The sequence below is a fragment of the Pelodiscus sinensis genome, unplaced genomic scaffold, assembly GCF_049634645.1.
Source record: "Pelodiscus sinensis isolate JC-2024 unplaced genomic scaffold, ASM4963464v1 ctg51, whole genome shotgun sequence".
NCBI classification, from domain to species: domain Eukaryota; kingdom Metazoa; phylum Chordata; order Testudines; family Trionychidae; genus Pelodiscus; species Pelodiscus sinensis.
The window spans coordinates 700,363-727,856 of NW_027465873.1; the positions used below are offsets into that span (position 1 = coordinate 700,363).

Sequence of the window (27,494 nt, forward strand, 5' to 3'; positions counted from 1 at the left end):
CTAAAGAAGATATAACTCTCACACACACACACACACACACACACACACACACCTCCATTCATTCCTGCCTTCAGGCACTCACACACTTACACAGACATATGGGTTGCAGAAGGAGCCAAGGCATGTGAATCTTGGAGGGTTTGTCTGCTCATCATGGCTGGGGAAGCTGGTCAGGAGGGACACTGGAGAGGAGCTTCTCAGGATCAGTGGAAGGAAAAAGAGAGAGTCTCACATGTGCTCCTTCTCTTTATATAGTGTCTGAATGGCCCCTGTGACTCATTCCCCTTGTCATCAGGGAGCATGCCCAGACTTCCCTTTCTCCAGCAGGGAGCATGCCCATACTGTGATGACTCATTGAAATGTGCTCCATTGTTCCACGCCTGCTTCAAACACACTCACTCTCTCTCTCCATTCACTCAGGGGAGAATGAAGCTTAGGGAAAGTTACAAGCAAGGTGGCTGCATGTTACAAAGATTACAAAGTTGCAGTTTACAGTAAGTTTGAGAGTTATACAGACTGCAAAGATTGACAAGGATCATAATAAGTTACAGTTTAAAACCTTAGACCTTACAGTTTGGTGTAGCTTTAGAAAATCCATGTATATAAATCTAGTGAGCTCAGGGGGAGGCTTTTTTATGCAATAGAGGGGATCCTCAAGGAATCCATTTTGAAGCACTTGGAAGAGGGGAAGGTGATCAAGAATAGTCAGCATGGATTCACAAAGGGCAAGTCGTGCCTGACCAATCTGATTAGCGTCTATGATGAGGTAACTGGCTCGGTGGACATGGGGAAGTCAGTGGATGTTATATACCTTGACTTTAGCAAGGCTTTTGATACGGTCTCCCACAATATTGTTGCCAGCAAGTTAAGGGAATGTGGATTGGATAAATGGACGGTAAGATGGATAGAAAGATGGCTAGAAGGCCGGGCCCAGCGGGTAGTGATCAACGGCTCGATGTCAGGATGGCGGTCGGTTTCTAGCGGAGTGCCCCAAGGTTCGGTTCTGGGACCGGTTTTGTTCAATATCTTTATTAATGACCTGGATGAGGGGATGGATTGCACCCTCAGCAAGTTTGCGGATGACACTAAGCTAGGGGGAGAGGCAGGGATAGAGTCCAGAGTGACTTAGACAAATTGGAGGATTGGGCCACAAGAAATCTGATGAGGTTCAACAAGGACAAGTGCAGAGTCCTGCACTTGGGACGGAAGAATCCCAAGCATTGTTACAGGCTGGGGACCAAATGGCTAAGTAGCAGTTCTGCAGAAAAGGCCCTGGGGGTTACAGTGGATGAGAAGCTGGATATGAGTCAACAGTGTGCCCTTGTAGCCAAGAAGGCTAATGGCATATTAGGTTGCATTAAGAGGAGCATTGCCAGTCGTTCCAGAGATGTGATTATTCCTCTTTACTCGGCTTTGGTGAGGCCACATCTGGAGTACTGTGTCCAGTTCTGGGCCCCCAATTACAGGAAGGATGTGGGTGCATTGGAGAGGGTCCAGCAGAGGTCAACCAAAATGATTAGGGGGTGTCACGTTACTGGATTTTGTGGGGAGCAGCCAGATCACTGCTGCACCCATGGGGGGGTTGGCCCCAGAAGTGGCACAAAGGGGGTGTCAAATAGAAGCCTACTTTCTTCTGATTCCATATATGCTATTCATGTGATTGTATAATGTCGGTATGTGACTGTAGGGGATTGGCCCCCGGAGGGGCTTAGGTCTGCCCCCTCAGTTATCCAAGGCGTCGTCTGCCACTTCACGCAACTCGCTCCGTGCGTGCCCCACGGCGGTTGGGGGAAGGGGGTCCGGGCCCGCCCTCGCTCCGGACCCCAGCCCAGGGCCCTAAGGTAAGGGAAAGACTCCCCACCTAGCAGGGGGGGTCGAGCCCCCTAAACTCCCCTGCTCTCAGGGTCCGCGTCCCTGCCCTGGGCCACTTCTTCCCCCGGAACCAATCGGTTCACCTGGGTGTTCCCTCGGCCCCCACCCAGGGCCTCCAACACCCGCTTACGCTCGCTGGTCTTTGCGGGGGAAGCGTCTCCTCTGTGTCCTCCCCCCTTGCCTGGCTCCCGGCTGCTTTTGAATGGGCCGCCGGCCGCAGGTAGATGACGTCAGCGCCCTCGTCTCCCTGCGGCCCCTCCCAGGGTCGGGCGTCATGTGACGTCCCCCTGACGTCACCCCGCCCCCGTCCCCTTCCGGCGCTATTTGCCGGCCCCGGCTCGTCACCCGGCCGGGGTGCCGGCTCCCCCGTTCCTGCCCCGCACTCGGCGGTCTGTACCGCTCCGGGGGGTGAGCCCCCCCGCCGTGCCTGCGGCGTCACGGCGGCTTCTCTCGCCCCCGCCCGCCCCGGCTCGTTCCCCGGCCGGGGCGCCGGCTCCCTTGCGCTGAAGCCGCGGGCGCCGGGCTGTGCCGTCCCGGGGGTTGAGTCCTCCCCCCCTCTCCGCGGCGCGCCGGTGGCTCTCAGGAGGGGCGGGGCTACCCCGCCACAGTGACGTTATAAGCATGTACTTTGTGTGGATACCAAATGTTTCTCTATATGTGGTTGAACTATGGTCAAAGCAGCTCAGCCTATGGACATGCTAACGAGCAAAGCTCTGGAACAATAGCCCTCTATAGGCCAAGGACACACCTCAAGAGTGATGACTCATACCTAGGGGCTACCAGCAGGGAACACAGGGATAGGCCGCTGGCCAGGTGACCTGCTGCAGCCAAGAGGAGACCAGGAAGGAGGTATAAAGAGGCCATGTGGTAGACTCCATCTTGGTACTCAGCTCAGCACTTCATCCCAGAGGCAGCAGTGCAGGGATCGAAGGGCCGGAAAGAACTGTGGACCCATCCTGATCCTAGGATGCGCAACAAGGACTTTTAAACCAGCAGCTGTAACATCTCTGCTAGAGCCTGCATCGAGAACTGGGAGATTCGATGCATGTAATGTACTATCCTTTAACAACCTTACTCTCATGCTTTTCTTTATTGTAGTAATAAACCTTTAGTTGTTAGATGCTAAAGGATTGGCTCAGCGTGGTTTGTGGGTAAGATCCAGAGGGTAAGTTGACCAGGGATCTGTGGCTGGTTCGGGGTAGGTGGGATTGGGCGCTAGGACCCCCCACCTGTGTATGAGGCTCGGGGCCACCTGGGGCACGGATATTGCTGGGGTGTCGGAGGGGTTTTGCTCGTGAGGCTTCAGGCAGGCAGCTGAAGCGCTCTGTGGGACTGGTTTATGGCCTGTTTGGAGAGGTCACCAGTCTGGGGGCTGTAAGGAGCCCCGAATTTGAGCAATTCGCCCTGAGTGGACGCCCTCAGCTGTGCCCAGACACGGCCCGGTCCGTCACAGGGGGCTGGAGCATATGACCTACCAGGAGAGGCTGAGGAATTGGGTCTGTTTAGTCTGCAGAAGCGAAGAGTGAGGGGGGGATTTGATAGCAGCCTTCAGCTTCCTGAAGGGAGGTTCCAAAGAGGATGGAGAGAGGCTGTTCTCAGTAGTGACAGATGGCAGAACAAGGAGCAATGGTCTCAAGTTGTGGTGGGAGAGGTCCAGGTTGGATATTAGGAAAAACTATTTCCCTAGGAGGGTGGTGAAGCACTGGGATGGGTTACCTAGGGAAGTAGTGGAGTCTCCATCCCTAGAGGTGTTTAAGTGTCGGCTTGACAAAGCCCTGGCTGGGTTGATTTAGTTGGGATTGGTCCCGCCTTGGGCAGGGGGCTGGACTTGATGGCCTTCCAGGGGGCTGGACTTGATGGCCGCCTCTTCCAGCTCTATGATTCTATGAATACTTAGAGTTTAATTGCATGAAGCATGGTCAGTGAAGATGGAAACTTCAGATTTTAGCTGTTAAACTCTAAAAAGTCTCTAACAAACATATGCAAACTGCATTTTTTCCAAAGTCTTAAAACTTGACCAAATTTGGGCAGATTTTCAGAGGGACAGAAAAAGGTGCCTGTCTGTCACAAAGGAGAGACCCTACTCTAAAATATAAGGAGGTTGGAACTGTTTAGAGAAAAGATTTCCAGATTTTTTTTAAACATGGGCCAAACATGTTATCTGCTAGCCTTGTTCTCAGAAATGGCTGTATTGTATTGGCTGAAGCTATTTAAAAAACCCTTCAGACTGAGGAAGGCACGTGATGTAGAAAATGTCAGACTTAATGGTCAAAATTTGGTAAAGTTAAAAGCAACTGAAAATAGGGTTTTATAGTGAGAAATGTTGAGAAACCTTTATAGGCAGCACTAGGAGCACAACACATAATGGATCTAAAACTGCACATCTATAAAATATGAATACATAAATGTGTATATATATTTCCATTATTTCTCTCAGCTGTTATGTAAATTAAATGTTATCATTATGGGCACAGTTTTCAGGTGACCCTTTATACACAAGCTCCCTCTATAACCTCTGTTCAGAAGTACTTTGTGTCCGCTTTATCATAATAGAGGTGTGATAAAGCAAAGATCAATCTATAGGTCAGGTGGGAAGTTTGACATCAGTTTCCTTTTGTTACCCCCTCTCCACAAAAAGTAGTACAGTATTTAAAACCCTGTATTTTTATTGCATCCATATTGTATAATGCTGCCCTGGGCATTCTGACTTTATGAGAGATGCCTTTACTTTTTATAAAATGATGTAATTGACTAAATCATTTAGCAAGTGAAAAAAATCTATTAAAGTTAGTGGCAATTAGATTGAGTTTCATTAAGGCCAAATGGATTCAGAAGAAGCTAATTTACACCTGTTCATTGGCTTTCACCTTGGAAAAAAAAACTTTGGCAAGTCAGACTAAAATGAGCCAAACAAATGAGAGGCTGGGTTTTTTTTAAAGACAACTTCCTGTAAAGTATGCTTGTAATGCACTAAAGAGCTAGGACCTGATCCAGTGCCCACTGAAGTGGATGGGAAGACTCCTTTTGACCACAGTGGGCATTAGATCAGACTCCTAACAAAGGTTTTTTATTTTTGTTTTTGTTTTTTTAAAGAATACATTATGTGACCTAAGAGAAGTTTAGGGCCCAAATCTGTGAACACATTAATCACACTTCACACTCCTCTCCCAATCATTAAGCCTATATTGGAGGGAAAGGAGTTGCCACAGGGAGTAGCCCAGAAAATGACTGTTCAGAGATGGGCACTCTATTTACACCACAGGGTGGGTGGGGCAGACACTGCACAAAACCCCACCATGATTAAAGAATCCCTGTGGAAGGTGGGAATGCCTGAAGAGTACCACCTGCCCCCACAGCCATCTCCTATTAAGGATGCAGCTCCATTTAACCCATTACAACCTGAAGGAGTATGGTTTACAGATGGCAGCGCCAAGCTAGTGAAAGGGAAATGGATAGGGAAGGCTGCAGCAGTCTCAGCAGACACATCTGCTGCACCCCTGACTGCAAACATAGAGGGGTCAGCTCAGCTTGCAGAGCTGGCAGCAATCAAACTAGCTTGTGAGGCCGGCGCTAGTACCATTTACACTGACTCCTATGCTGTATAGGCTGGAGCCACCCAGTAGATAACTAACTGGAAGAATAATAACTGGGAAATAGGGGGAAGACCTGTTTGGGGACTGGAATATTGGAAATGGATATACCAGCATGCAACACAACATGCCTTAAGCATAGGTCATGTGCCAGCTCACCAAAAGAATAACACCCCGGCTGTACAGCTAAATAACTTAGCAGATACAGCAGCACAGATTTTCACTACCCAGGTGGATTGGGAACGCCTGTATACTTGGCTGCATGAAACCTTAAGACACACAGGAAGTGATGAGCTGGTGCGGCAGGCACATGCCAGGGGGTGGCCTATCACTCACCAACAAGCCAGGGATCTGGTACGAGCTTGCACCCTCTGTGCTGAATTCAGAAAACATATAACAGAAGGACAACGGTTTGCCAGGCTAAGAGATGGGAAAGTGCTATGGGCAACCTGGCAAGTAGATTATATTAGTCCATTACCCACCAGTAAGCAAAAGTGGAAATATGTTTTAACTGGAGTAGAAGTTGTTTCAGGAATTGGGTTTGCTTACCCGACTCGAGTAGCAACAAGATTATCTACAGTCATAGGACTAAACCGCTTAATAGCCCTTGTCCCAACACCCCAAGAAATCCAGTCTGACAATGGCTCACATTTTAAGAACAAACTGGTAAATGAGTGGGCCCTCCGCAACGGAGTCCAATGGACCTTTCACCTCCCGTACCGACCTCAGTCTAATGGCATGGTCGAACGCTGGAATGGACTGTTGAAAGCCCACTTGAGGCCCACAGATGGCAAATGGGGAAACAGATTAGATACTGTAGTGCAAAGATTAAACAATCGACAGACTCCTACGGGCAGTCCAATCAGCAAAGGATTTTTCCCTACAGGGAGAATCTTTCCAAACCCCACTGTACCACTTAAAGATTCCAAATATGCACCTGGCGACACAGTGGTAATTAAACACCCCAGTTTGGGAACACAAACCCACGTGCTGCACTCCTATAAGGGAAAAGGAGTCTGGACCACTGCAGACGCTGGGCTAACACCAATAACCATTACTGAGGCTTGGATTGTATCCAAGACCGGCTGACCTTATGTTTTATTACAGGAAACTGAGGCAATGGCCCCGAACAGTGCTCCAGTCGGATGCATCCCTCCCAATGCCTGTTTGGAATCAGAAAGCCACTATGAACTGTGTGTATATATATACTGCTTGCTGTCGTGATGTTTGCAATCACCATCAGCTATAGACTATTGAAACGAGACGTGGCACTCCTACTTGCCATAGGTCTCCTTTTCATCCCAACTGCTACTGCTGTACCAGAACATCCACTATTCAAACCATTGCTTCTGTTGCTGCTGCCACAGATTGCTGGATGTGCACCCTATTGGATTCCTCTACTGGACTGGAAATTGAGTTTGTCCCTCTCAGCCCAAATGACTGGTGGAACAAAAGCAACATCTTCCAATGGGGACCGGTGTGGTTCGATGGCAGCGACTACCGCAGTCCTCAAAATGACTCTGGGGGGAGGTTAAAGGAATGGCACTGGACGTGGCGACGAACGGTATGGAGTAACCCAGTAGAATATGTAACTGGAAACTCTAAAGAAATGTACCCCATTTGTTTTGAAAGTAAGGAAGGCAGTGGACCTCAGCTAGGTAGCTTTGAGGACCACCAGTGTACCCACATTGCCACTTTCAATAAGAAACTAGGAGCCTGGGATATTTATTCAGACCAGGACACACACCAAGGAACACTTAATTTCTGGGGAAATGTTATTAATGTCTCCCTTGGTCACAGACCCCTGTTTGGCATTAGCAATGCTGCCATTATCCCCTTGAATTTCAGCCAGTACCAGGAAAGCAGTGCCTGGTACAATAATTCCCTTTTTATAGTCCCTAGCACTGGATACATTTACAACCCTACACTGGTAAATGGCAGTAGCCTGCTGCCTGACCAGTGTGCTAAGGCAGACCTCTTGCCACCAAACCAGATCCTACAAGATCTGCTGTTCGCCCTCCAGTGTTCTGTGTCTAATAGCAGTTATTGTGCTGCGTACCATGCCCCAAAGGAGAGACACACAGGAAAGGGATGGTACAAGGGGCCATATTCCCCTATCCTTAACAAAGAGCCTGGACTATTTTTCATTTGTGGGACTAAGGCCTACAAATACCTGCCAGTAGGATGGACAGGACGGTGCTCTCTGGGACATGCTGTGCCTGGAGGATTAACGGTACACCCACACATTACAGCTCCAGGTATCACAAACCTTGGAAGCTTCTTGCACCGATACAAGAGGAAATTTACTATTAACCCTCTTGTGAGACGTCCCACAGGTTTCCATCGATTTACCTGTGCATTCTTGCCCTGGCTTGGAGTAGCTGAACTTGAACAAGCCATAGTAAATGTGTCAGGGCAACTAGAAATAGCTTTCAACCACACTGCAGATGCTCTGGGCCTACTTAATGAGCAGATCCAATCAGTGGCCCGCTTTGCCCTACAAAATAGAATAGCTTTAGATGCAATTTTAGCCCAACAAGGAGGAGTATGTGCTGTGATTAATCAATCTTGTTGTTTCTATGTGAACCACTCAGGGCAGATTGAACAAGATGTATCTGCTATAAAAGATGCAGTTAAAATACTACATGCTGTAGCTAAAGATGGGGAAATCTCATGGCTAAATTGGTTAGCCCAACATTTAGGACTTTCCCTAACTCCTTTCCTGCATTCCATTCTAATCACTGTTTTAACTATTGTAATTGTTATAATCATTTTTTGCATAACCTTGTGTATTGTGAAACGCCTAGTTAATGTAGCTATCTCTTCTGTGCATATTCGATATGCAGCACTAGGAAAAGATCCCGGACAATTCCTCGATTATGAACCCCTTAATCAGACCATCGGGCATTTTTAGATTCCCCCAAGGTGGGCAAGAGGTGCTGGTATCACCGCCATCTTGTATCCTAGGACATAGTGTGTCGTATCGGGGTGGAATGTAGCCAGACATGAACCCCCATTTTAACATCCATCTTTGTCTGCTTAAAACCATGCAGGGCACATAAGAGCAGGAAAACAGCATATTCTTTGAAAACCTTGGAGCAGGAGGTTTAGATATGCTGGCTCAGTGACCGTGACCAACTGTAAGCAGAGATAGGAGGGTGGTCAAACTAATTGTTGACCAAGAGGCTGTACATCGTGCCCTTGACTTAACCCATATTGATACGAACACATACCCGTCCATGGGGGAAGGAATCTCCCGCCCAACAAGAACATCCGGCAGTCCTAATTTAGTTATCTTCCTCTCTTACAAGTGTAAATTAACTTGTAACCTGCTTGTAAGAACTGGCACCACAAAACGGACCAGTAAAATTTGGCCTCTTAAGATAAGAAAGAGAATACGGGCCCCCAGGGGTATAAAGATGAGTCCAGCAGCACACTTGCTTTGTGTGTCAATCTACCATCTATCTGCTGGTCGGGTTTGGTGTTTGACCTCCCGAGGTTCCAGAGGGGACGCCCACCTCGTATTAGTCTTTCCGAGGAATTGAGAGACAGGCCCTGGCCTGACACGCTGGAGTCGAGAGGCACAGAAGGGGGTAAAAATTGTACCTAGATGTGGTCCTTTGTTTAAGTATATATACATAGTGTTAGAGCTCTTTAAAGATTAAGCTGTCATTTAGTACCATTATTTCTATTTTCTATCTTTACCTTTTTCCTGTAACCATTTTAAGATCTATATTTTGCTAATAATTATGAAATAGAGCAATAGCCATTGTAACCATATGATTTATAAGTTCCTTTAATAAACCTGTAACTGTTTAAGTTTTAACCTGACTCCTTCAGTTGCTGTAATAGAACCAAGCACAATTTAAAAGAACTTCAGCCGGTCATAAAAGGACAGACATAGGGAAAGCTTGGGCGTTTGGATCCGTGTCACTCCCAGGTGACAAGATCCGTTGGGGCACCTTTCCAGCCTTTCCCAGGCTGCCCGCTGCGAAGGAACTTTGTGTTCTAGCAGTTAAAATCTAAGGTGTAATAAGCTCTTCCTACACACTGGGGCGTCTGTTAGCCTGTTTGGCTACCCTCTGCGATGGGACCTCGGTCCTAGCAGTAAAGTCACGGACGTTAAACACTCGGGGCTCCTTTCAGCCTTCTGGGCTGCCCGCTGCGACGAGACTTCGTGTCTTAGCAGTTGAAGACTTAGGAGACATACCCACACACACTGCCCTGACCGTCTGCTGACAGGGGCAGACTGGGGAGACTGTTAGCCCCAGACTGATGGCCGAGTGCTGTGATGTGCCAAGTGCAGGCACTCAGGGCACTCCAAGACAGGACTGCTTTGCTGTCCCTCATCGAGTTAGACAAGCAAGCAGGGAACCCTGAGAACTGTCTGTCCGGGGTGGGGGTCGGGTCCCTTTAAGCACAGCCCTCGGCTAGCCTGAGGCAGCAGCTCCACGCTCTAAGTCCTAACCTGATGCCCTGCCAGCACTGGTTCCGGCCAGCCTTGACTTCGGTTCAGGGTTCACTCAATGTGGACATGCTAGTTCGAATTAGCAAAACGCTAATTCGAACTAGTTTTTAGGTCTAGATGCACTAATTTGAATTAGCTTAGTTTGAATTAGTTAATTCGAATTAAGTTAGCAAGAGACAGGGTGGCTACGTCTACACTGGCCCCTTTTCCGGAAGGGGCATGTAAATTTCACCAGTCGTCGTAGGGAAATCCGCGGGGGATTTAAATATCCCCCGCGGCATTTAAATAAAAATGTCCGCCGCTTTTTTCCGGCTTTTAAAAAAGCCGGAAAAGAGCGTCTAGACTGGCCCCGATCCTCCGGAAAAAGTGCCCTTTTCCGGAGGGTCTTATTCCTACTTCAAAGTAGGAATAAGACCCTCCAGAAAAGGGCACTTTTTCCGGAGGATCGGGGCCAGTCTAGACGCTCTTTTCCGGCTTTTTTAAAAGCCGGAAAAAAGCGGCGGACATTTTTATTTAAATGCCGCGGGGGATATTTAAATCCCCCGCGGATTTCCCTACGACGACTGGTGAAATTTACATGCCCCTTCCGGAAAAGGGGCCAGTGTAGACGTAGCCACCATGTCTACACTACAGCACTAATTCGAACTGTCTCTCTATGGGTATGTCTAATCTGCATCCCTCTGCCGGCAGAAGGGTGCAGTCTAGTCAGGTCGAAATTGCTAATGAAACGGGGATTTAAATATCCTGCGCTTCATTAGCATAAAATGGCCACCGCTTTTTTTCGGCATGAAGCTTTGTCAGAGAAAAGCAGCAGTCTAGAGTCTGGTCTTTCGATAAAAAAGCCTTTTCCGATAGATCCCTTAGGCCTCGTAAAACGAGGTATACAGGATCTATCAGAAAAGGCTTTCTTTAGCGATAGATCAGCCTCTAGACTGCTGCTTTTCTCCAACAAAGCTCCGCGCCGAAAAAAAAGCGGTGGCCATTTTATGCTAATGAAGTGCGGGGTATTTAAATCCCCATTTCATTAGCAATTTCGACCTGCTGGCAGAGGGATGCAGATTAGGCAGAAGGATGCAGTCTAGACACACCCTTGGTCTCTCTGTCTCTGTCTCTCTCGCTGTGTCTCTCTGTGTGTCTGTGTCTCTTTGGATGTGTCTCCGTGTCTCTCGCTGTATCTCTGTCACTGTGTGTATCGCTGTATCTCTGTGGGTGCGTCTAGACTACATGGCTCCGTCCACGGAGCCATGTAAAGTAGTTTACTCGACATAGTCAATGAAGCAGTGATTTAAATAATCCCCGCTTCATTAAAATAAAAATGGCCGCCATGCTGTGCCGACAATCAGCTGATCCGGCACAGGACTAGGTGACCACCCTGCGGAGCAGCACCCGGTTGATGGCCTTGACCACCTGCAAAGGGACACAGCAAACTGCGAATCACTGGGGCGCCTGGGTGGCTGGGAGTATTTGTTCCCTGGCACTGCCCCACGCCTCTCTCCCAGAAGCAACCCGCCCGGGCGGCGTGTAGTACAGTCAGGACAGACCAAACCCTCCGGTGCGGGGCACTTTCACCTCCTCCCCCCACATTTCCCTGGGGCGGCCCATCCCCTCCTTGAAGCCCCCCTCCCCCCGGCCCAGTGGCTGGTGGGTGCTGTACCTGCATGAGCACCGCTCCGACGGTGGATCTCCCCACGCCGAACTGGTTCCCGATGGATCGGTAGCTGTCCGGCGTGGAGAGCTTCCAGAGGGCGATGGCCACCTGCTTCTGGAGGGGGATGGTGGGCCTCACGCGAGTGTCCCGTCGCCGCAGAGCAGGGGTGAGCCACTGGCAGCGCTCCAGGAAGGTGTCCTTCTTCATCCTGAAGTTCTGGGTCCACTGTTGGTCTCCCCCGCACTCCAGGATGATGCGGTCCCACCAGTCGCTGCTGGTGTCCAGACGCCAGATGCGGCGGGGCACGCTGGCGTCCAGGCACTGCTGCCGCTCCTCCACGACCCCCGGGGGAGAGGCAGGGGGCTGATTTGCACCAGGTGGTCCAAGGCAGCCTTGAGCCATTGCTGGCAGGCTTGCAGCAGCAAGTCCAAAAACTGGACCAGAATGTCCAGGGTGAGCTCTGGCTCCATGTTGCCAACTGCGGCGGTGTCCCCAATGGGAAGCACCAACACAGGCAGGCGCAGAGAAAAACGCTTTGCTGTCCCTCGGCGAGGTAGGCAAGCAAGCGAAAAAGCTGAGAACCGGCTGTCCGGGGGGGGTCCCTTTAAGCACGAGCCTCAGATAGCCTCAGACAGCAGCCACATAAAGCAACTACTGACCTGATGCCCTGCCGGAACCGGTTTCAGCTGCCCTTAAATGCGCCCCTGCGTCCAATCAGTGTGGACACGCTAGTTCGAATTAGCAAAACGCTAATTCGAATTAGTTTTTAAGTCTAGATGCGCTAATTCGAATTAACTTAGTTCAAATTAGTTAATTTGAACTAAGTTCGTTCGAATTAGTGCTGTAGTGTAGACATACCACCCGGAATCTGCTCCCTAAAATATAAGGGTAACGGATCATGCCCCTCTACAGTGGTTGCAGACGATGAAAGACTCCAATGCCTGCGTGATGAGGTGGTACTTAACCCTGCAACCCTACTCTTTCGAAGTGGCCCATAGAGCGGGGGCAAACCACCAGAACGCCGATTTCTTTTGGACGCAATATGACGCTGAGGAAAGCGAAGGACAAGGGATAACATGTGACTTAAGGGGGGAGGTGTGTGACGGGATGACACGGTCCCGCACTGAACCCCCCACGGTGCCGATCCTGTTCAGGGGGCCCAGAACGGGGCACCGGCTCTGTGTCGGCTGCTCCAGAGCTGCGGCGCGCTCAGACCGCTTCAGCAGGGTGGGTGGAGCCTTCCTCCGCCCCGCCCCCCCCAGTGGCATCAAGACATCAGTGAGTCCAGCGCCAGATGCGGCAGGGAATTTAAACACTGCTCCAAACAGGACATGGGGAGGGAAAGGAGACCGACGCCGGGCAGAAGGATCCCACAACCCCTTCTTCTTTGGACTACACCCAACGGGTGGGGGGGCAGGTGAGCCCGGGTGCCAGATGGAGGGGCGTGCAGGATGGGAGAAGGGACCCCCACCCTCTGCACACACGGGGGCAGGCACGGTCGATCCCCTGACCACCGGACAGGTCCCAGGGTGAACGGCCACGGGGGTACTAGGAGGAGAGGAAGCATCTCAGGGCAGACCCAGGATCTGGCTGGTGGGCTGACGAGTTTTGGCAAAAAGCGCCATCAGCAGGATGGGACCATAAACGGTCCAAGTCCTTAGGGCCCTGGGCTGGGGCCCGTGAGTGAGGGCAGGCCCGGGCCCCACTTTCCCCTCTCTCACCCCCGATGGAGAGCGAGAGTATCGCCGTGCGGAGGGACATATTAAAAGGCACTGCCCCCAGGGAGGGGGCCGAGTGGCCGAGAAAGAGGGCCAGCCCACTCCAAAGGAGGGAGTGGCAAGGACCAAAGCCTCCAGGCAGGGAATGGATGAGGCCAAGAGGCCTAGGACCATTCGGGGGCCCCACCGTCGAGCAGGCGGGGCTTAGGGGGGGGACCCAGACCCTCGCTAGGGTGGAGAGGACCACAGTAGGGGTCCAAACCCTTGAAGAGGGGAGTAGGGTGCTCCAGAGAGTGGAGAGCCTGCAGGAGGAGAGGGATACCCTGCGGGCCCAGCTAAGGCAGACATTGGGGCGTTAAGTATCTCCCGCTGAGGACAGGAGAGTACCCTAAGGGGGAGGGTGTGTGACAGGGCGCTTGCCCTGCACTAGCCCTTTAAAGGCAAACCCCAGCCAGTAGCAGGGTCTGGGAGTTTAGCCCCAGCTGAGGCCAAGTTAGCTGATTAGGGCCCAGCTGGGAGCTATATAAGAGGATGAGCTGCTGCTTGGAGGGGGAGAGCAGTGAGAGTCTGGCTGCTGGGGGAGTAGGAGGCTTGCTGGGGTCAAGGTCAAGCAAGCAAGCCAGCCAGCCCCCAGACTGCCAGGCCTGAAGCAAGGCCCGCTGAAGAAACAACCACCAACCCCTGGAAGGGGAGCTCAGAGACTGACGTGGGCACTGCCGGAGGACAATGTCCTGAAGAGGACGTCATGGCCTGGAAGGAAGAGAGGAGACACCACCCAAGGGAAGACACCTAGCCGGCCAGAAGGAGCTAATTCCCAGGACAGATGGCTGGTGGTGCTGTGGTGGTGAGTGAACCCCCTTCACACACCCTTTCCCCTATTCCCCCTCCCCCTCCGCACAAGCCCCTTCCTCTCCCACGCCTTCCCCTATTTCTCTCCTCCTCTCCCTTCCCTTCTGCCTTACCTTACCGTGGAGTGGTCGACAAAGGCTTTCGTTGTCTAACGCACTGCGTCTAGACTGCCGCGCTGTGCCAGATCAGCTGATCGTCGGCACAGCGCAGCAGCCATTTTTATTTTAATGAAGCAGGGATTTAAATAATCCTTTGACTATTCTTTGACTATGACTATTCTGAGTAAACTATTTTATATGGCTCTGTCGATGGAGCCATGTAGTCTAGACATACCCTCTGTGTCTATCTCTCTCTCTCTGTATCTCTCTCTCTCACTCTATCTCTCGCTTGCTCTGTCTGTCTGTCTGTCTCCCTCTCTCTCAATCTCTGTATATCTCTATCTCTCTGTATCTCTCTCTGGGTATGTCTACACTACCACCCTAGTTCGAACTAGGGTGGTAATGTAGGCAACCGGAGTTGCAAATGAAGCCCGGGATTTGAATTTCCCGGGCTTCATTTGCATATTGCCGGGCGCCGCCATTTTTAAATGTCCGCTAGTGCGGACTCCGTGCCGCGCAGCTACACGCGGCATACCCTCTGTGTGTTTCTCTGTCTGTCTCTGTCTCTCCCTCTCCCTCTATTGCTCTCTCTGTGTGTAGCTCTCTCTCCCGCTGTATGTCTAGACTCCATGGCTCCATCGACGGAGCCATGTAAACTAGTTTACCCGAGATAGTCAATGAAGCGGGGATTTAAATAATCCCCACTTTCTTAAAGTAAACATGGCCACCGCGCTGTGCCAACGATCAGCTGATCCGGCACAGCGCGGCAGTCTAGATGCTGATCTGTCGGCTAGGGAAGCCTTTGCTGGCCGATCCCTTATGCCTCGTGAAATGTGGTTTACAGGATCGGTCGGCAAAGGCCTCCCCAGCCTACAGATCCGCGTCTAGACGGAGCGTCGACGGAGCCATGTAGTCTAGACATACCCTCTGTATCTCCATCCCTCTCTCCCTGTACCTCTCTGTATCTCCATCCCTCTCTCCCTCTCTGTATCTCTGTCCCTCTCTCCTCCTCCCTCTCCCTCCCCCTCTCTAAATATATATATTGTGCCTATTGGAGTCAGGGAGGTGGGTGGGCGTAGCCTATGGGGAGGGTCCACTGAGCCCAGGAAACCAAGTAATTACTTGGGATAAATAAAAAGAAAACAGGGACGGGACACAATGCCTCGGGCTGGCACTGAACATGTTAGGGCCTGCCCTCCCTCCTCCAGGGGGAGATGGAGAACCCCTGAAGAGACACAATGCAGTCCTGGCCAGAAGAACCACAGCATTAGCTGCTGGATATGGGCCAGGAAACCTGGGGGCGGGACCAGGGTGCTGAGATGGTGCCAGAACATGGACAGGACCAACTGGTTAAGTACCAGTGCCCTCCCACGCAGGGAGAGGCACCGGAGCAATCCCGTCCACCTCTGCAACCGCCCAACCACCCTGGCCCCTAAACCTTGCCAGTTCTCCGGCGGCGAAGGATGCGTGGCAGAAAGGAAAAATGCCGAGAGCAGCGGACCCGTGCTCCACCTGATGGCCTGAAGTGCGGGTGGGAGGGAGCCCGCCTGCCAGCCGGCCCCTACAACCAGGCCAGAGCTCTTGACTCAGTTGACCCGGGCGGAGGAGGCCGCCGAGTAGACCACTTGGCAAGCCTCCACCCGCGCCAAGTCTCCCGGGTCCTGGACCACGAGGAGCACGTCATCGGCATACGCTGACAGGATTAGTCTCGTCTCCAGCTCACGGAGCACCAACCCAGTCAACCTCTTGCGAAGGAGACGGAGGAAGGGCTCCATAGCCAGAGCGTAGAGCTGGCCTGACAGCGGACAGCTTTGACTTACTCCCTGCCCAAAGCTGACCGGTGCGGTCAGGGTCCAGTTGAGCTTGACCAAGCACTCTGCGGAGGCATACAGCACCTGGAGAATCCCCACAAAATGGGGCCTGAAGCCGAAGGCCCACAGGGTGTCCAGGAGGTACCCGTGGTCCATCCGGTCGAACGCCTTCTCCTGATCCAAGGACAGGAGGGCGAAAGACAGACCATCCCTACACCCGAGCTCTAAGAGATCCCGGACCAGAAAGAGGTTGTTGAAAATGGTTCGGCCCGGGACGGTGTAGGTCTGGTCTGGATGAACCACGTCCGCCAGCACAGACTTTAGCCTTAGGGAGATGGCTTTGGCAACGATTTTATAGTCCGTGCTGAGGAGCGAGACGGGACGCCAGTTCCTCAGATTGCGGAGGTCCCCCTTCTCGGGCAGCAAGGCAAGCACCGCTCGCCTGCACGATAAAGGGAGGACCCCGCTCTCCAAGGACTCGGCCCAGACGCTAGCAAGGTCCGGGCCGAGGACGTCCCAGGACACGCAGTAGAACTCCACGGTCAGCCCGTCCATGCCTGGGGATTTATTGGTGGGCATGAGACGGAGAGCTTCCAAGAACTCTGCCAGGGAGAGAGGCAGCTCTAGCCGGTCCCGGTTGGAACGAACTCCTGACGGTCAGCGCGGGCAGAGAACCCTGTGGGCGTCTGTGTCTGTCGGATCCGGGGAGAAGAGAGAGGCGTAGTGTTACCAGATTTGCCCAATACTCTGGGGTATGCTCATTTATCAGGGTTACCCTTATGGGACTGGGGGAAGGTTAACCATTCTATCAGTGTGCTGTTGGTGCTTACTTGGGCTCTCATATGGAGCTGAATTCTCCCTGCTGCCAATTCCCCCTCCCACTGGAGCTCTCCTGCAGGAACTAGGTTCTCAGGATGGGGTTCTTCCCACCTTAACACACACAGACACTCACACCCACTAATCAGAGCACGTCTGAGAGGACTGGGTACTCAGCGCTCACAAGCTGACCCCTCATATGTCCCTGGACTCAGCTGGCTGGGTTAAAAAGCAATGCCACACTGTACCCTCATGTGCCTTTGGACTCCGTGGGCTGGATTAAACAGCACTTTAAGCCCCCAGGTTCAGCACCCCCTATCCCCACTTTCACAGCACAGTCATTCACTGGTAAACCACACAATGAGCAAACCCCACAGGATTTTGGGCACTACAGGGATCTTTTGCTTGGGTACAAGAAGCGTTGTTGCAGAGCGAATGGGGAAGCCAAAACAACACCCCTTGAGGAAGAGTGAGTGAAAGAAAGAGAGAAGCAACCAGCTTAACAATGAAAGTGATTTATTTCTGAGTAGTGGATATCAAAAAGTTACAATATTAAATCTAAATTGAAACTGATGACAAATGTTAGGTAACCATATAGCAGTTTACACAGGGCAGGGTCAGGAGGCTATGCTGAGAGAGAGAGAGAGAGAGAGAGAGAGCGCGCTCGAGCTCACCACTCCACGGAGCTTGCACTGATCGGGGTTCCCAGATGATGATGGTAGCCGGGGGTCCAGAGGGCAGGAGAGAAGCAGGACAGAGCCCCCAGCACGATCAGACAGGAGATGAAGAAGTCTCAATGGAACTGATGCAGTTTAAGTCCAGGTATCAGAACAGTTTTCTTGGGGCAAGGATAGGAGTTTCTATAGGGATAGTTCAAAGAGAAAGAGAAGAGACAACAGAGACTGATCACACCTGGCTATGGGTAATGTTCCTTGAACGAGCTCACAATGCAACTAGGCAGTGTCAGTATTTTGGATGTCAATAGGATCGTTACTAGAATTGGTCTGATAATGACTAATTTGGGTGTGAGCAGGCTTAGGTTCCTTAGCATCCGGAGCAGGGATTTCCCATCAGGCAGTGCTTCTCTGCTTTCAGTGTCCCATAATTCAGTGCGGTTCCTGGCTTGGAAGAGCTGCTCTCCATTCTGTATGCTAATGAGATGTCCCTCTGTTCCATCTTTAATGCAAATGAGGCTGGGGTGTTTCCTTAATTGTATCACCCTTGTCTGAAGCAGTTTAGGTGGGTCTTCCCCGGCCTTTTCATTGCTTTGTCTTTGATTCTAGCAGAGGCCTGAGGGAGGGGAATGGTTTTCCATGAATGTCACTCCCTGACTCCCCAAGAGCACAAGGCTGACAGGTGACCATGTTTTGGTTCCCCAAGAATCACAGAGCTGGTGGGTAACAGTAGAAGGCACGAGCCCTCTCGCGCATCTCCACCGGATCCGTGAGGGGGGTGCCGTCCTCTGCCAGAAGGCAGACGATGTGTCTTTTAGCCCCCCTCTTTTTCTCCAGGGCATGGATCGAGGTTCCCGCTTCTATCTCCCGAAGGAGATGGATACGAGAACGAACAAAGGCACCCCGGGCTCTAAGGTCCTCGAGGGCCCAGAGTTCCTCCCGCTTCTCCCGGTACGCTCTGCAGAGGGGCAGATCCTTGGGGCCTGTGGCAAGCCGCCTCTCTAGCTCTAAAACCTCCCGCTCCAACTGCTCTATGGCCGCATCCCTCCGCCGGCTGGCCCCCCATGTGTAGTCCCGGCAGAAGAGCCGCGTGCGCACCTTCCCCACATCCCACCACTGCCGTACCGAGGGAAAGGCGCACCGCCACCCGCGCCAGGCCAGCCAGAACTCCCGGAAGGACGCTACGAAGCCCACGTCCTCCAGCAGGCTCTTGTTGAAATGCCAGTAGGCCGGCCCCGGCCTCTCCGAAGAAAGAGAGGCCTTCACGGCCACTAAATGGTGATCCGAGAACGGGGCCGGCCAAATGCTGGAGGAGTGGGCCCGGAAGAGATGATGGCGAGACAGATAAATGCGGTCCAACCGGGAGTGGAAGGACCAACGACCCACCACCTGGACGTAGGTAAATACTGTTTCCTTGCCCAGGGGGAGGTCACGCCAAACGTCCACCAGGGAGTGATGGTCTATTATCTCCCTGAGGACGTCCGTGGAGGCCAGGCACTGCTCAAGCCCCGTACGGTCCCAGTCCTCAAGAGTACAATTGAAGTCCCCGCCCAGAACCAGGCACTCGCGAGGATCCAAAGAGCCGAGAAAGGCAGATGCCCGCTGATGGAAGCAGAACCTGTCTGAGATGGATGACGGGGCGTAGATGTTGACAAGATTTAGTATCAGCCCGTCCACCTGAACCCGGAGATGTAGCAGGCGACCCTGCACGACCTCGGGCTGCATGTTCGGGGAGAACAGGGTAGCCACCCCGGCTTGACGGGCCGACAGGTGGCTGAAATAAACCCTGTCCCCCAACTCCAGCTGCCAGCTAGCCTCTGCGGCCAGAGATGCATGGGTCTCATAGACTTTAAGGTCAGAAGGGACCATTATGATCATCTAGTCTGACCCCCTGCACAGTGCAGGCCATAGAATCTCACCCACCCCTCCCAGAATAATCCTCTCACCTATATCTCAGATATTGAAGCCTTCAAATACTTGGAAGACCCCAAGATGCAGAGAATCCTCCAGCTGTGATCTGTACCCCATGCTACAGAGGAAGGTGAAAAACCTCCAGGGCCTCTGCCAATCTACCCTGGAGGAAAATTCCTTCCCGACCCCAAATATGGCGATCAGCTAAAGCCTGAGCATGTGGGCAAGACTCACCAGCCAGACACCCAGAAAGTTCTCTATAGTAACTCCTATCATCCCTCCACTGACCTATTTACCACTGGTAATGAATGGTCAATTAGTTACCAAGATCATGTTATCTCATCAAACCATCCCCTTCATAAACCCATCTAGTTTAATCTTGAAGCCAGATAGATCTTTTGCCCCCACTACTTCCCTTGGAAGGCCGTTCCAGAACCTCACTCCTCTAATGGTTAGAAACCTTCGTCTAATCTCAAGTCTAAACTTCCTACTAGCCAGCTTATATCCATTTGTTCTTGTGTCCACATTGGTATTGAGCTTAAATAATTCCTCTCCCTCCCTGGTATTTATCCCTCTAATATATTTAAAGCGAGCAATCATGTCCCCCCTCAGCCTTCTTCTGGTTAAGGTAAACAAGCCAAGCTCCTTGAGTCTCCTTTCATAAGACAGGTTTTCCATTCCTCAGATCATCCTAGTGGCCCTTCTTTGTACCTGTTCCAGTTTGAATTCATCCTTCTTAAACATGGGAGACCAGAACTGCACACAGTATTCCAAATGGGGTCTCACCAATGCCTTGTATAATGGCACTAACACCTCCTTATCCCTACTGGAAATACCTCGCCTAATAAATCCCAAGACCGTATTAGCCTTTTTCACAGCCATGTCACAATGGCGGCTCATAGTCATCCTATAATCAACCAGGACGCCGAGGTCCTTCTCCTCCTCAGTTACTTCCAACTGATGTGTCCCCACCTTATAACTAAAATTCTTGTTATTAATCCCTAAATGCATAACCTTACACTTCTCACTATTAAATTTCATCCTATTGCTATCGCTCCAATTTACAAGATCATCCAGATCTTCCTGTATGATATCCTGATCCTTTTCTGAATTGGCAATACCTCCCAACTTTGTGTCATCCGCAAATTTTATCAGGACACTTCCACTTTCGGTGCCAAGGTCAGCGATAAAAAGATTAAATAAAATTGGCCCCAAAACTGATCCCTGAGGAACTCCGCTAGTAACCTTCCTCCAACCTGACAGTTCACCTTTCAATATGACCCGCTGTAGTCTCCCCTTTAACCAGTTGCTTATCCACCTCTCAACTTTCATATTAATCCCTATCTTTTTCCAATTTAACCAATAATTCCCCATGTGGTACTGTATCAAATGCCTTACTAAAGTTGAGGTAGATTAGATCCACTGCATTTCCTTTATCTAAAAAAAATCTGTTACTTTCTCAAAGAAGGACACCAGGTTGGTTTGGCACTATCTACCTTTTGTAAAACCATGTTGTAATTTGTCCCAATTGCCATTAGCCTCAATGTCTCTAACTACTTTCTCCTTCAAATTTTTTTCCAAAATCTTGCGTACTACAGATGTCAAACTAACAGGCCTATAGTTACCCGGGTCGCTTTTTTCCCCTTTCTTAAAAATTGGAACTATATTAGCAATTCTCCAGTCAAATGGTACAACCCCTGAGTTTAGAGATTTATTAAAAATTTTTGCTAATGGACTTGCAAGTTCATGTGCCAGTTCCTTTAATATTCTTGGATGAAGATTATCTGGGCCCCCCGATTTACTCCCATTAAGCTGTTCAAGTTTGGCTTTTACCTCGGATATGGTAATATCTATCTCCTTATCTTTAGTCCCATTTGTTATGTTACCATTATCCCTAAGCTCTTCATTAGCCTCATTAAAGACTGAAACAAAATATTTGTTTAGATATTGGGCCATTCCTACATTATCCTTAACCTCCACTCCATCCTTAGTAATTAGCGGTCCTACTTCTTTTGTTTTTTTTCCTATTTATATGGCTATAAAACCTTTTATTATTGGGTTTTAATTCCCTTTGTAAGGTCCAACTCTACCTGAAGGAATACGACAGAGTACCTCCCCTTCCGAAGGAAGGAGAGTACCTGACACCTACGGAGACTCGACCCGCAGCCCCGGGTGTTCAGAGTGGCAAAGATGAGCGGCGGCATCGGGAGGGCTGGGGAAGATCCTCATTGGCAGGAGTGCCAGCGGCCCCCATTGGGCCTCCCAGCAAACCGTGACCGTGCCCAAAAGCGAGCAGGGCGTCACAGAAGCTACGGACCCGCTGGTAAGCCACGGCCTCCCGCCGCCCAGTCCCTTTACCCTCCCCCAAGAGGGCCCTTACTGTTTGTAGGACAAGATGAGAATCTCCCCAGCGCTGAAGGGCGAGAGCTACCTTGTTCTTGGAGCCACGGATGTCTTCCAAGAAAGCACGCATCTTGCCCTTCAGCGCATCTGGCGTCAGGGGCTCGGGCCCTCGAACGCCTTGGGGCCAGACCCCTCCCTGAACCCCGTGATTCATCGACACCGGGATGCGGGGCATCTGAGGTCCCTGCTGGGGGGACAGTGGCGGAGGGAGACCGGCCCCAGATGCGCTGGGAGCAGGAGAAACGAAAACCGCCTCCCGGGGGCCAACGTCTAGAGTAAACGTGGCAACCCCAGGGGCGGCAGTAACAGAGTAAGGGGAAGAGAAGAGTTCAGGCAGGGGATCAGGAAAAGAAGGGAGACGAGGAAGGGGAGTATGGGGAGGAAGACGTGAGGGACTGGGGAAAAGACGAGGATGGGGGGGGGGGAGGAAGAGGGGTGGGAAGCTCAGTTGGGAGGGGGTTGGAACACGGAGAAGGAACAGGACGAGAAGCCCCAGCAGAGGAGGCACCGGGATGCGGTGCCGCCTCGCAGGGCAGAGAATCGGTGGCAACAGTAGGGGTCGTGATATCCTCCCCAGTGCTGGGCTCCAGTGCCACACAGAGTGCAGCACCAGAGGCCTCAGCGCCAGGGGTGACGGATATTAATGGGACCTCCCGCCACCCGGGAAACCTCAAGGGTTTCGGCGGCCACGGCCGAAACACTGCCGATGGCGGGGCAGACGGTCGCACCCTGGGGCAACTCAGAGGCAGGGAGAAGAGATAGCAGCGAGTCAGAAAGGGAAGGAGAGGTCTGTTGTTGTCCTTCTAGGACCTGATGATCCTCCTCCGAGGCAGCCGGGGTCAGCCCCAAAGCCTCCACCTCCTGAGAGAGGAAGGCGAGCCCGCTGCCCGCCACCAGATGGTGATCTTTGTCGGTGGCAAAGTCAGCGGCCGCCCCCTCAACAGAGGTGGGAACAGTGGGAGCATCCTCCACAGATGCCCCCTCTTGCAGGAACCCCGGGAGGGAGGTGTTCACCTCTCCCGCAACCGCCGCGGTCACCTCAACCGCTTCGCGGTGCTGTGAATCGTTCGAGGGCTCAGAGGGTGGGACGGTTCCAGCGTCCACCTCCACAGGTGCTGGGAGGTTTTCCTCGCCCTTAGTGGGTGGGGTGGAACGCCGAGCACACTTTCGGCGCCTCCCTGTTGCAAGCTGCCACCCCTCGGAGGAAGGCGGCTGGGCCTGAATGGAGGAAGAGCCAGGGGATAAGGGCGGTGGTGGGAGGGCAAGGGTAGATGAGGGCTGGGCAGCAGGGGAAAGGGATGCCTCCCCCCGAGGCAGGTCCTGCCCGAGTCCCATCACTGACCCTGCCGCCCTCTCCTCCACGGGCCCGGCCTTGCCGCTTTTGGCGGTGGCAGCAACAGCACCCGGACGCTCGTCTGCGCCCTGCGGAACCCAAGCGGGATTGACGACGGTCACGGTTGGTAGGGCCGGTGCCCTCCCGGGCGTCGGGGGTCCCAGGTGCCTCTCCAAACCGGGCCAGGGGACAGTCCCTTCGGACATGCCCCGTCGCCCGACAGAGAAAACACCGGGCCTCCCCCATGGTGTAGTACACCCGGTACTGGGCCCCTTGATGGGGCACCAGAAATGACCCTTCGAGGGCTTCTCCGCCACGTCCTGCCGGCAGCAGTTGGATTTGTACCTGCCAGTGAAAGGAAAGCACGTGGCGGAGGGTAGGATCTTTGCAGCCCAGAGGAAGGGGACTCAGGACTGACAGAGGCCTCCCCAGGGTGGAGAGGAAAGGCAGTAGGGCGGCATTGGGGAGGAAGGGAGGAACAGAGGACAAAACCACCCGTACGCCCAGATCCTCCAAAAGCTCGAGGGGAACGTGGACTCCCCCCACCGCCAAACCCCTTTCCACCGCCTCCTGGGCGGCGGCCTCGGACGCCAGGAAGAATACCACCTTCCCGAACATCCTAGAGGCCGCCACCACGGCCGCGGGCCCCACCACGCGTGCCAACGCCCGCACGTAGGTCTCCACGTGGGGCAAGGCTGCCACCAAGAGACAATGGACCCCGTGCCTCCTGGTCAGGGTGGGAAAGGGGCCGCAGCCACCGGGGATGGTATTCCTGGAGGTGGCAGGGTGGCGGCTACCTGGGCGTACGCCCTGGAGCCCGGGACACCGTTGCACCCAGGGCTGGTGGAAGGAACAGGGGAGCAGGAAGGCGGGGGGCCCGCGGCCAGCAGATGGGTCACGGCCGGGGAGTGAGCCCTCGCCTCAGGAGGTTTTGCCTTCCGGGCGGGGCTCTTGCCCTTCTTGGTCCCCCGGCCCTTCCTACCCTTCAGGGGAAGTTCTTTAGAGGTGACTGGAGGTGCCGCGGCAGAAGCGGTCGAGGCCCCGGGGTCCTCGTCCATTTTCGCCCCCTCTACCATAGTGACGGGGGGGCCCGGCAGCCTCCGAGGGGTTCTTGTTTTTAGGGGTGGGCGAAGAAGGTCTGGCAGGGGTGTCTCTGGACAACCCCTCCATTGTGGTTATAGGTGGGAAGGAAGGACAAACAAACAATTAGGGGAGGACCAAAAACACCAGGGGAGGGAACAAGGAGGGAGAGGGAGGGGAGGAAGGAGGTTCACCGCTCCCCCCCCACTAGGCTGGAAGTGGGGTGGAGGGTGACTGTTCAGAAAGGGGAAAATGGAAGGAGTAAGGAATACAGCTCCCAGCACAGGACGGTAAGAGCGGCTCCTCCGGCTGCCCTGGGAATGTGAGAGGGTCAATCATTGAAAGGCATGTGGGAAGTGAAACTGTGTGTGTGGGGGGGGGGGGGGGTAACTAAAGAAGAGTGGGAGGCTCAGGTGCTGAACAAGATGCCAGAGGGGGCATGGGCACACGGGTAGAGGAGAGGGGATGCAGGCTGTGCGAAGGGGCCTGCTCAAGAAAGCAGGAGGGCAGCAAGATACTTCAGGCCGGGGGGGGGGGGGGGGGGGGAGGAAGCTAGTGTGCCCACGGGCGCCTGAGTGGCAGGCTCTCTGTACCTGCTGCAGGACCCACCAGAGCAAGGGAGGGGCAGGGAGGCAAGCAGTGGGGCCAAGGAAGGAGATGGCCCCTGCAGCACCTGGGGCTGGGGAGGGAGCAGCAGCAGCAGAAATGCAGGGGAGACAGCAGGGAGCAGAGAGAACCACCCCCAGTCCCAGCACCCCACAAAAGCTGTGCCAGCTGCCACCTAGGGGCCCAGATGGCAAGAGGCCCCTCACAAACACTCCCTTCCCCCCCCCACCAACTTGTGGAGGGGAATTAAGAACCCCAGGAGTTGCTGTAAAGCAGCCCCCTTACCTCCTCCACTCCAGAGGGAGTAGCAGCTGCAGGAACGGTGAAGTTCAGGCCTGCAACTGTGAAAAAAGGGGCCAGGCAGTCCCCAAAAAGATGGAAAATGGGGGTCCCGCTCCCCCCCACCAGGGTGAGGCAGCAAAGTCCCCCCTGTCCACCCCCACACCCCCAGCAGCTCCTGCAGCCAGCTGAGGGGTGGGGGTGGGGAAAGGCTGCCTGCAGACAGAGCAGGCAGAAAGAAGAGGGGACCTGGCCCAGAATGTAGCCAGGGCCTGCCTGCCACAACCCCAGTGGCCCCCCCCACACACCCCTCCCAAAAAGTGGAGGGAAGGGGTGCAGGGAAGGAAAAAGCATAACAAGCCCAGACCAGCAGCCTGCTGTGCTCAGTGGAAGAGTGGTTCCTCTCTCCACCTCAAAGTCAGGACATACAGCAGGTGAAAGAGCTTGACGGAAGGGGAAAGAGGCAGCTCTAGCAGAGGAAACAGCAGCAATGCTGGCTAATTAGGGGCAGGTGAGACAGGGTGCCTTCAAATCAATTAAGGTCCAGGTGAAGCTGATTGGGGCTGCTAGGAGGCCTCTTTGAAAATCCTCCCTGTGGGTGAAGGGGGGAGAGTTGAGAAGGAGTTTGGAGAAAGTCAGGATAAGAAGACTGGAGTAGCCAAGTAGAGTACCAGCAGTGGCTCTGATAAAGGCTGCAGGTAGATGCCAAACACCAAAACAAGGCGAGTGAATCTTATACTGTGACTCCTAAATTGTGGAACAGTGGCCTGCCCAGGAGTGGGATTGACTTTGCCACACTGCCTTTTCCATTCCTTATTAGTTTCAAGCAGCCTTAATTTCCCTTGACAGGTAGAGTATCTCCAGCAATGGCATGGGGTATCCTTATTAAAAGGTAATATGTTTCCCACCTGAAGACTTAGTATCTTCCCTGCCTGCGTGGACACCCTCTAATGATTCCACTACTTTTGTGCTCTGCTCTTTGTCAGGAGGGCTGACTTAAAGCCACCCTATGTCTGCTTAGGCTGTAGAGCTGCCCTGCCTATGTTTTAATAGTCCTATATCTTGCATATTTCCATTATGTGCTGTAATTTCACTATGGTGAGGCTATGTCTGTAGTTTGTGTTTAGGGGTTTCTTGCTGTGTGCTGAGCTTGTGCCTGTCTGTCTGTTTGAAGGAGTGTATGCTGTAGCTGGCAGTTGGAAGCTGTGAGCTTCTAAACAAGGTTTGAAATCTAGAAGCCTCCATTCATTGGTTGAGCCTTAATCAGGGGATGTGGCTATCAGGAAGGCCAGGGCTTTATAAAGCAGTGAGGCAACAAACAGGGAGTTTCGAGAGGGAGTGGGAAGGGGGTGAAGTACATTTGCCATTCTTTAAAACCTTTAAACTATAACCAAAACTTCCTTATTTAAATAAAACCCTGATCAATAACCTAGGTAGCTGTAGGAGAGAATGCAGGCAGAAGCCCAGCAGCAGAGTGGGGGCTTTCATGTTTGTGCTCAGTGTAGCATGTATGATTACCTGCCCTACGGGTTGGGTGGCGAATGTGTGCATTCGGTGCAAGGAGCTCCTGGCCCTCAGAGACCGCGTACAGGCTTCGGAGGCCAGGGTGGCTGAACTGGAGGAGCTAAGGGAGTCAGAGAGGTACGTCGATGAGGCTTTCCGGGACACAGTAGAATTGTCCCACCTCCGGTCAGACAGCTCCTGCTCTGTTAAGGAGGATGAAAGGCGCAGGAAAGGAGCAGTCAACGGGAGCCAAGGGAAACCTTCCCATAGTTGGGACCCTCCTTCCAGATGATGTTGGGGTATCCTCTTGCACCGAGGTTACCTCTCTGGGGGAGGGAACTCCAGTCATGAGGAAAAGGCAGGTGTGAGTAACGGGAGATTCGATCATTAGAAACATAGCCAGGTTTGCGATGACTGGGAGAACTGTATGGTGCGTTGCCTGGTGCGAAGGTTGCGGATCTCTCGAGGCATCGAGGTAGACTTACGTGTAGTGCTGGGGAGGAGCCGGTGGTCGTGGTACATGTAGGTACCAATGACATAGGGAAGAGTAAGAGACGTCCTGCAGGCCAAATTTAGGCTGCTAGGAAAGAGACTGAAATCTAGGACCTCTATGGTGGCATTCTCAGTAATGCTTCCAGTTTCACATGCAGGGTCAGGTAGGCAGGCAGAGCTTCAGAGTCTCAATGCGTGGATGAGATTATGGTGTAGTGAGGAAGGGGTTAGATTTATAAGGAACCAGGGACATTTTTGGCATAGGGGGAGCCTTTACAGGAAGGATGGGCTCCACCTAAACCAAAGTGGATGCAGACTGCTGGCACTTAACATTTAAAAAGGC

General features: G+C 52.7%; 1 pseudogene; it reads left to right on the forward strand.

Moving 5' to 3' along the window:
- The first annotated feature begins 1,714 nt into the window (after positions 1-1,714).
- On the forward strand, positions 1,715-9,217 carry LOC142824172 (endogenous retroviral envelope protein HEMO-like; annotated as a pseudogene).
- The last annotated feature ends 18,277 nt before the right edge of the window (positions 9,218-27,494 follow it).